This window comes from Benincasa hispida, chromosome 9 (genome assembly GCF_009727055.1).
Source record: "Benincasa hispida cultivar B227 chromosome 9, ASM972705v1, whole genome shotgun sequence".
NCBI classification, from domain to species: Eukaryota; Viridiplantae; Streptophyta; class Magnoliopsida; order Cucurbitales; family Cucurbitaceae; genus Benincasa; species Benincasa hispida.
The window spans coordinates 15,769,396-15,780,333 of NC_052357.1; positions in this window are offsets into that span (position 1 = coordinate 15,769,396).

The window sequence follows — 10,938 nt, forward strand, 5'->3', positions numbered from 1 at the left end:
TCTATGTTCAACACAGCTTTGACCTCAGTTGGTTTTAACATGTACAAGTTATTTTCTAATTTTGTAGAGCAAATCTATTTATTTCGTATATTGATGAATACTTCACCATTTTCGAAATAAACTTTATAATTTTGTTCTAGGAAATAGGAGACAGACATTAGATTCCTTTTCATAGAAGGAAATATACATTTTTCAAACAAATGTATTTATCTCCTATAAGTAACTTCATATCTCCCACTGCTTTGGCTGAAACAATCTCCCCGGTCCCTATCTCAAAAATTGTTTCACTTTCTGTCAACTGTCTCTAGTAACTTGTTTCCTGTGAGATAGTACATACATGATTAGCGGCACCTAAATCAATTATCTAGATTTTATCGTTTTCCACTAAACATGCTTGGATAACAAGTAAATCATATTTATCTTGTTGTTCGAATTCAGCATTCTCATCTACATAATTCATAATTTCAGATGAGTTGGGAGATAGAGGACGATCCCCTGTTAAAACTCTTTTGGTATAATCAACTGCTAGTAATTTGTTTGTTGATTTGATTTTACTGTTATGTACATCGAAAATGAGTATTACAGAAGAATTTGACATGTTGATAAAATCCAAACAAATTCTAAGTTGTAAATTATAACTAAATCCAAAATCAAGTTCTAGCAAAAAATAATAATGTACCCATAACCATTATTTATTTGCAACGATATTTTAGTGAGTTAGAATATAGGCTACCATGGGGTAGTTAGATACTCCTTCACTAAAACAAACAATTTTGACCAAACACTATCCCCTGAATAACTCTTATTCCTATAGTTGTTTAGTTATCGTTTTTGGTTAAGATCTTTACTAACAACTTAGTAATTCTTGTAAGTGTGACCCACCATTTTCAGATCCTATAGGATGGTATGAATTTGCCTCCGAAATAGAAGACAACAACCAAGACGGAACTATAAGACCCTATTCGTTTTATTGAAGCCTGGGTTGTTCCGAATCCTATGTTACAACCCTCCGTAGGGATCACCGTGGTTAACGACTATCTAGTGCCGCATAAAAACGACAACAAGCGCAACATAGGAATCTCACGGTTCAAACCAATAGAGGAGACCGTAGGACAATGTTGACCATTTCCTTCCCCAACTTACTATAAACCACTTCCCTCATTCACCTTGTTATTGACCCATGCAAACACTTTCCATATGGAGTAGTCGAGGTAAAATCGATAAAAAGCCGAGCATAGATCTCACGGTGTGAACTCTTGAGGACGTGAGAGCTAATAACTATATATCAAATATATTGTTAATCTCCCACTGAAGTGTTCTATTTTGGGTAGATTTATACTTAGGTTCTTTTCCGCTAATAAAACAACCCCTAAGTCTATGTGGTTTATCTAAGTATAACTCTTATAATTGGATTTTAACTATGATGTCTAGGTGATAAACCATTTTATTACCTCACATCACTTACGTATGCTCATAAAATTAGTTATCAACGCTCAATAATTCGGCCATAATCCCCAGATAGGAGGTGTTCCATAAATCGTCAACTTAAGTACCCCCAGCCATAAATATGATTATATATCGGTTGAGTTTGTAACCTAGGTTTTATAAGTTTTAACAATTAAAACAGGTGGTCAACCTACGTGAGTATGTAGCTGTTGTTTATGGATTTTAAATGTCTAACCCAATTTTATAAAAACTTATAAAACTTTAGACATGCTATACATCCATAAAATACATGAGACATTCAACTTTTAATATAACATTTATATTAAATACAAGAAACCCTAACATGCATACTATATATTATAACAATTATAACATACTTTCAATGCATGAAACATGCTTCTTATGATGGGATTTTAAATCTAATTGGCATACTATATGCACATACAAGATTTATTTAATTATAACATACATCAAATGCATAAATAATTAAACATAGACTGATATGGTTTTTAGTTTTGGCAAAAAAAACAAGCAAACAAAACCTAATTATTAAAAAACAGCTTCCGAACCACTCCCGGACTGCTCGAACTGCTCCAAAACGAACTCAAGTAGCTTGAACCGAACCCGAACCGTCTGAACTGGACCAGCCAAGTCTGAATTAAACCAACCAAGAACCATTCGAAGCTAAACCAGACCAGACTACAAGAGAACCGATCGAACCGGTAGCCCTCACACATGTTCAACATCTTGCTAAGTCTCATCGTTTAGCAATAACGATCATCGTCTTGCATTTTTCCTGATCCTTTTGTAAATGCTACACAATCGTGTAGTGTTTTCCTTCTATCGCATAGTGTTATCATCTAGTGTCGAAGGAAGCTACACGAACACTTAGTGTCTTACACTATCGCACAAGTCCATCGTTTAGCATGAACAATTTACTACACGATTGTTTAGCTCCATCGTCTAATGCATGAAGCCGATCGTTTAGCGCACACAAAAGGTAAACAATTGCTTAATGCCATCGCATAGCATTCAACGCATCGCCCAACTGCTGCACAAAGGTAAGCGATCGTGTAGTGCTATCGCTTAGAAACTCGACGCATCGTTTAGCTGCTGCATAGAGGTAAACGATCGTGTAGTGCTATCGCATAGCAACTCAAGCATCGTTTAGCTGCCGCATAGAGGTAAACGATTGCGTAGTGCTATCACATAGCAACTCAACACATCATTAACTGCCGTATTGAGGCAAACGATCGCATAGTGCTATCGCATAGCAACTCAACGCATCGTTTAGCTCCTGATAAAAAATAAACGATCATGCTAAGCGATCGCTCAGGGCTATCGTATAGCTCTTCATCGCATCGCTTAGCTCCCACCCGAAGCTATACGATCGTGTAGTGCCATCGTATAGCAATACAACGCATCGCTTAACTCCAACAGGTACACGATCGTCTAGTGCAAGATACCTCAACGATCAACACCCAAAGCTACATGATCGCTTAGCTTTTCTTCACATCGTTTAACGCATGAAGCTAAACGATCGTTTAGCTATTGAAGCTCAACGACGATAAGAGCAGAGGTTGATTTTCTGGAACTGCAACTCGGTCTCTTCGCTTGTTGCTTCGATTTACAGCTTAATTTCAACTCTAATGACTCCAAATAAATTACAGACTCTTGAGAACACATTAAAGCTCATCAAGTAAGATCCAATTACAAATTTAAATGAGAAACTAAAGAGAATTAAACAACCAAAACTCAGAAAATCATATCGGTGCACCAGTTACATATTTATCATATAAAACAACCACCAAACCAAAATTAAATCGAATTGAATGCTTATTTGATTCTCTGATACCAATTTAGAATTGAATCAACAACAGTGGAAGCACAAGGATCATATAAGTACTCAAATTCACTAATTTTGGCAAAATATAAAGCATGCTTTTGCAGAAAAAAGTGAGTTTCAAGACATACCTCTTGTAGAATTTCTTCAAAGCTTTTTCACCAGCTGCTATCTTCTCTAAATCTTGTTGTAGACCACCTCAAGATCTTCTCCACTATTCTCTTGGTGCTCTAGATTGAGTTGTGGGACTCAAAACAAGCTTGAATCAAGGGTAGAAGAAGAAATGCTCACTGCAGAATACTAGCTGAAGAACTCTTTCTTCAAACCCAATTTTCTCTCAAAATCTCTATAGATTGCCTCTTCGATTTTTATTCCAATATTTTCATTATATTGAAAATTAACATGCAAATGAGTGAGTTGCATGAGTTGCAACTCATGTTTGGAGAAGACAAAGCCAAGAAGATTGCTTTTGAGTGAGCAACTAAGGAGATGGATAATGGAAAATCTTGTTTTTCCATTTTGTGTGTTTTGTCTTTTCCTTTTCAATTTTATCTCAAAAATAAAATTTTGATTTTATAAAATCTATTTTTATTTTAAAAATGAAAATTTTAATTAATTTTATAAATTAATTATTAAATAAAACTTAATTATAATTTTCACACATATCCATCTTTATATATTTAAATATATATAAATCTCCTATTCCGTTTAATTCTTAATTAAACACGTAATTATATCTCATATAATTACTAATTTCCTTAATTATAATTTAAACATTTCAAATTAACTTATCACGCTATTTTAGAGCTAGTCCGCTACGAGCAAGTAGGGAGACCTCGCTGACCTACAAATCATGGGCTCTAATGATTCGAGATTAATCGGCTAAACTCATTATTCCAATCTAACCCCCATTTGTTAACTAATGGGACATCTACTACAACCCATAGTTAAACTCCCCTCACTGTAGATATATTATATCCACTTAATAACCATAATCAGTAAGTCGATCCTTCACAGGTTGTTCGTAATCACAGCTAGGTCAAAAAATACCGCTTTACCCCTGTGACTACATCTTGTTCCTTAAGTTCCTACCGATCCTCTAATGAACAATTATGATTCATAATCTCTATGAATCAAATCCTTTCTCTATCATGAGAAGGCGAGGCCCCGATTGTTCAAGACTTGGAGTCAATATTTAAGAGAACAACCTATCTGCTAACCCTAAATAGGGTAGGAGTGAATTCCATTTTGCAAGGTTATGTCCCCAGCTATTTATCCGATCTTATCCCCAAAATGGTAAGCTTATTGAGCCGTGCTGTTGGACTACTCTCACCGTTTGCAGATCAAAGGATAATCCTGAACAAACATGAGTTCATAGCTAGCTCAGGATTAAAATCGAGTTAACCCAGGTTAAATAATAAATGAAATAGTCAGTTTTAACAGTAAACGGTGGTTATAAAGTAAGAGTGACTTATTTCTTGGTTCTGATCTTATACAAACTCATTGCATAGGACGCCCCCACTCCTCATGTCATAACATGTATGAATTAGGATCACATCATATGTAGCACTTTACAACTCTTTGTAACAACTACAGAGTAGGCCGCATCCAATGGTGTTACCAGAATAAGGTACCCAACCTTATTCATGTACCATAGATCATTTTGACTACTTATTCTAACCTGATCCACTCTTATGTCTCCATATAAAGTTCAAGTACTCATAACAAGTATATTGATTATAGAAAATGTTTATCATTTTACAAACTACGAGTTTTTAGGATATAAAACCCAACAGGCTCGAAGCTCCAACGGTACGTGAATAGCTGACTAAACTTTTTAGCCACGAGATCCACCATCAGTTAACTGCCAAACATTCCACTAAAGACCAATAGCTGAACTCTTCTTACCACAGATATATTTATGTGTCCATCGGATATAACCAATCATGAGTACGATGACCCTTCACAGATGCTTGTAAGTATAGCTGGGCCAATTTATCGTTTTGCCCCTGTAGTTACATCTCACTCCTTAAGTACCACTGATTCCTTTAATGGACAATACAACATAGTCCAACTATGTGTGAACACCTCTCGGGCCAAGAGAAGGTGTGTGGCTCCATATTGTTCAAGTCTTGGAATCAGCCCTTAAGGGAGTTATCTATCTACTTGTCCCTACCTCAGGGAAGGAGTGAATTTCATCTTGTGTAGCTGAGTTCCTAGCTCCCAAATTAGACAAATCCCCAAAATGGTAGGTTTTAGTCGGCGATCTGACCACTCGCGCCCATACAAATCAAAGGACTATCCTCAATGGCAGGAGTTCCCATCTCACTCAGGATTGAGGTCATGTTACCTATAGTCATCCTAGTAAAGTGAAGTCTCTGTCATGAATGGTGTTATAGAACGAGACGTTAACATTTCATGGTCAGGTCTTATACAAACTCTTTATACAGGACGCCCCCGCTCATATGTCCCCTACACGAATGATCAGGACTAGACCATCTGTGATAAGTCACAACACTTGTGACCATTCCATAAAGGGGCCGCATTCGTAGCGTTACCAGGATAAGGTTTTCCTCCTATATCTATATACTACAGTCCATTTTGGTTATCACTCAAGACATGGTCCACTTGTATGTCACCGCATACATGCTTAAGTTACATATAGATAACTAGGGATTTTCTGTTTATTGGTTTGTGGTAAAGCAAATAAAACAAATAACTGAGCAAAATCAAGATGTGAAGTAAATATCATATATTATACAATATAAACATTCGTACAAACTGTTTACAAACTACAGGATACGAGACTTTAGGGCATCAACCCCAACAATCTCCACTTTTAGGGTTTTTTTATAAATCTAGAAAATACATATATATTAATAAGACTACTTTGAAACTTATATAATTCTCTCAAAATGCCTTCAACGTGTTGTGCTATATGGGGTAGTTTATTATATACTTGCAAATGTGACATTTTGTATTGTGTCTACTTCACAATATTTTGATATCCTTGTTCATCTGCACTATTTAATTAGTGATATACAAAAGTTAGATCTGAAAGGTTGTGACTATATTAAGATTTTTGGAGAAGGGGTAGGTATCACTTGAAACTGTTGGAGTTATTGTGGTTATTGTTATTATTAGATTTTGTTTCCATTTTCCCCTTATTGGGGGCTCTTTGGGGCGTAGAGTTCAAATAGGATGTTTGGAGTTCATATGTCTGGGAGTTCATATATCCGGGGAGTTCATATATCTGTGAAGTTCATATCTCTGTGTTTGGAGTGCAGAGTTCATATATTTGGGTATCTAATGCAGTTTTTTGAAAATTTTTTATTCAATAATATGCTTTTATGATTACAACAAATTTTTTGTTTTGAAACTTTTTTACTCAATAATTCTACCCATCTTTGTTTGAATAAAATATGGATTGCAATTTTTTGTTTTAATTTTTTTTTAAAAATTATTTATTTATTTATTTATTTTTTAGACAATAAATAACAATTAACTCATTACATTTCTTGTAGAAATAGGTTTAAATAAAATGAGAAACCAAAGCAACATCAAAACTTTTACTTCCAACTATTTTTTCTCCACGAATTTCATTATCATCTTCTTCTTTTTCTTCTTCTACCTATTGTTGCCCTATATTTTTACTATATCATGATTTTTTTTTAATTAAATTTCCCTCTAACAACTAATGAAATATCACCATATTTATTCAAAAATTTCACATTCATTTCCTCTAAATTTGAAGAATCACCAGAGGACTGTTTAATTTTGGCTAAATATTAGAAGTGTCGTTTGTCCCACATCGGTTAAATTGAAGAATGGGATGGGCTCCAAGCCTCTAAAAGGAGCCTATGCCTCTAGTTTCAAGTTGTCCCAGTTAGAAACACATTAAGCTTAGTGTTTTAACTCAAACTAAATTCCTTTTGTATTCTCTAGTTGGAGAGTGGGAAAAGGTGTGAGTAGTTAAAAGCTTTGAGAGAGTGCTCTTGTAATTAGGATTACGTAAATTCTCGTGTTTCCAATTTTATTGCTTTCTTTTAATTTCTCTGTTATTTTTCTGCTTATTCTAGCGGTAAAAGTGGGAGGTTTTCCACAACAAGAACAAATCTTTATTTTTCATTAATTTTTGTTGGAAAATATTCTAGGACTTTTTTTCATTTTATGGTTTTTTTTTGTTATATTTTACATACTTTTCAACTACATATATCCTTTTCGTCTAAATATTGTTAACACTCATTTGATATGTGAATTCAATAAAATAATAAAAAATTTACAAAATTTTACGTACAATATTGCACTTAATGTAGAAAAAATAATCATACTTTAACAGTCATCAGTCTTATAGTAGACAAAAGTGGTTGTCGAAATTGATTATCGAAGATGATTTTTACTGAAGTTTGTAGTTGGAGATGGTTGTCGGAGCTTGAAGTTGGTTGCATGAATTAGGTGTATTGGAGTTGGTTGTCAAAGTTTGTCATCATAGGTGGTTTTCGAATCCCGGAGTTTGTCGGGCGAAAGTGATCGTCAAAATTGATCATCAAAGATGATTTTCGTTGGAGATTGTAGTCGGAGGTGACTGTCGATGCTCAAAGTTAGTCGCATGATGGTGGTATTAGAGTTGGTTGTCGGAGTTTGTCATCGAAGGTGGTTGTCAAAGCCCCAAGTTAGTCATCAGAGTTGTTCGCTCAAAGGTGATCATCGAAGGTAATTTTCATCGAGTTGTAGTCGGAGTTGGTCATCGAAGTATGTTGTCTGAGCCAATTGGTCATCGGAGTTGGTAGCATGAAGGTGGTCGTCAGAGTTGGGTCACCAAAGGTGGTTGTCGAAGACTAAAATTGGTCATTAGAATTGGTCATGTGAAGGTTGTCGAAGCTCAGAGTTGGTCATCGAAGCTGTCATTAGAGGTGGTTGTCAGAGTCTGAATTTTTTCGTCGAAATTTTAATCGGATGTAGTTATCGAAGCCCGGAGTTGGTCGCTAGATTTGTCATCAGAGGTAGTTATCGGAGCCCGGAGTTAATTCTTGAAGTGTGATAGTGGCCGATGGGTAAAGCCATTGAAAACATGGGAAGAAGGGAGAGTTGGGGTGAGTTGGTAAAATATACCAACTCAACTCTACCAACATTTAAAGTTGGTGGGCAAACAAATATACCAACAAGCTCAACTCATATTGGTGAGTCAAATACCCCCTTAGTGATATGTGAAAATTTGATCTGAAAAGTCATGATTGTAATAAAGTTGTCAAGGAGGGGGTAGGTATCACTTCGAAAATACTAGATGAATATTTTAATATGTTATGAGCTCTTAAAGTTTGAAATTCAAAATTTTGAAAAACTTGTGAAAGTTTACTTTGTTGTTCTTAGTTTTTGCTCTTTCTTCTTTTACCACTTTTGTTTTGCTAATTGATGGATTTCTAGAAGCGTATTAAAAGAATTGATAATGAAGGGCTAAACACTTCCTTAGCTAATGTGAACAATGATGCAATAAAAAAAGTTCTTAGTCCTCATTATGGTCATATTTAAGGACTAGGATTTGGGGTGACCGTGTCAAAAGTTATCTGCATTATCTCAAAGAGAGACTTATACCCAATTTGAAGAAAAGTGTAAGAAGGAGAGAGAGATGATTGAAATGAGATCTTTGATTTTGATTTCTCAAATACTCAAAGTTCAGGCATGCAAGTACTAGTAGAAACAATGTGGGTTTATATTAATGTTTTCTTATTATTTAACATTTTTACTTTGTTTCTTTTAATTCTTTTAATTTTAGGGAAATACAAGTGAAGAAATCTTTAATGCTACAAATGAACCCTTGATTAATAATGTTGCTATTGATCCCGTGGTATCTTTACCTTCAATAAAGTGTTTACTATTTATTTCTTATATTCTTATTTACTCCTTGTAGATTATTAAACTACTTTACATTAACAAATCTTAGTTTCTCATTATGTTATATATTGCTTTTGGTATTACCTTATTGATAAAGATTATTAACAATAATAATGCTCTTTGTAAGTGCAAGTTTCTAGATTGGTGCGGTACAAGAGAGATAGTTGTTGAAGGTCATTGGTCTTCAAATGACCCAAAAGTTCTTGTACATCATGTTCCCCTTGTCCACAAGCAGTAAGAGTTTGGTAGACTTAGCAATAAAACATGATGCATTTTTATGGAGGCCAAACTCAGAAATGACGTACATAGAAGATGCAATCTGCAATACAGTTCATGGTCATCTGATAAAGTTTTAAGTAGTACGTATATTTATTGATTATTTTATTTCTTTATTTTAATACCTTTACTTGAACTTTTTATTACTTAATATTTTTTTTGTAGGTTGATGAATTATTAGTGCATGCATCTCCAAGTATTTTGTGGTCAACAACAAACACAATTAAGTTGGAGTTATTTTGGAATTTTGATATCAACCTATTTTGTAATTTATAAATTTTATGTTTTGTTTCATCTCCAAGTTTGTAGTACTCATTACTATATCCCTTTTTTGTTGGGCCATATGAATCTTGTATTGAATGCTTATTTTGGAGATTATATAAATATAATTTTATTTGACTTCTAATGTGTAATAATGTATGAAACACAACAGTAGCATTATGAAGAACATATTCAAGAAGTTATAAAATATGCAACAATAAGATTTATTAAAATTATAAAAAGCAGATAAATGCTATGAATAGAAAAATTTTGATGATAAGGCTCATTACAGCTTTAATTAAATAAATAATTATAATTGTAAATAAATGCTATAATAGATAAAATGACAGCCACATATTTTGCTATGAACTTGCTTTTATAGATTTTCAAAAATGCTGATCAAATGTGATATTCGAAATTTGTATTTAAAAGGATAAAAACTCTAATGCAGCAAAATAATCAAGACCTAACTTGAAATCAATTGAGAAATTGAAATACAAATATACTAGCAAAAATATAGAATAGAAGATGGGAGATCTAGAATCTCAACATACTGTGAAATTAGGTTAAACAAACTTTCAAATTTAGAAATTTAATCCTATAGAAAAAAGAAAGTCACCTACTTTCGTTGATGGCTCGAATGGAAAAATGTCAATTCACTTTTGGTATGAATTTCTCGAACACCACCACTTGGGAACCTTTTTATTCTCTAAGTAATTGTGGTATTCGTTTGTGGAACCAATCTAAAAAAGGAAAATGAAAATCACCAGAATTTTGTAATTTTCTAGAGAGAAATTTAGATAGAATTTCACATACAACCTTTATGTAAAAAACACCATTAAAAAAATGCATATTTTATACTTTTTGAAGGTTTTATTAACAAAGGAAGAGAGAGGAAAACATGGAAGTTATCCCACGATTTAAATTCAATTAATTTAATTAAATAAAATCAAATTAAATTAAATAATCAATTAATTCTCTAATTAATTAACTACCAAATTAAATATATGATATTCAATTTAACCTACATTTGGATCATATTCAATTCTATTTCTCTCATAATCTATAGTTTTAATGAGCATTTAATACACATTAATTTTAACCAGTTTTAATATGAATCTAATTTATATTAAATTAATATTTGAATTACCTCAAATAATTAATTCTCTCATAAATTAATTTTGGATCATATCCAAAATCAAAGTTATATTTATATTTGT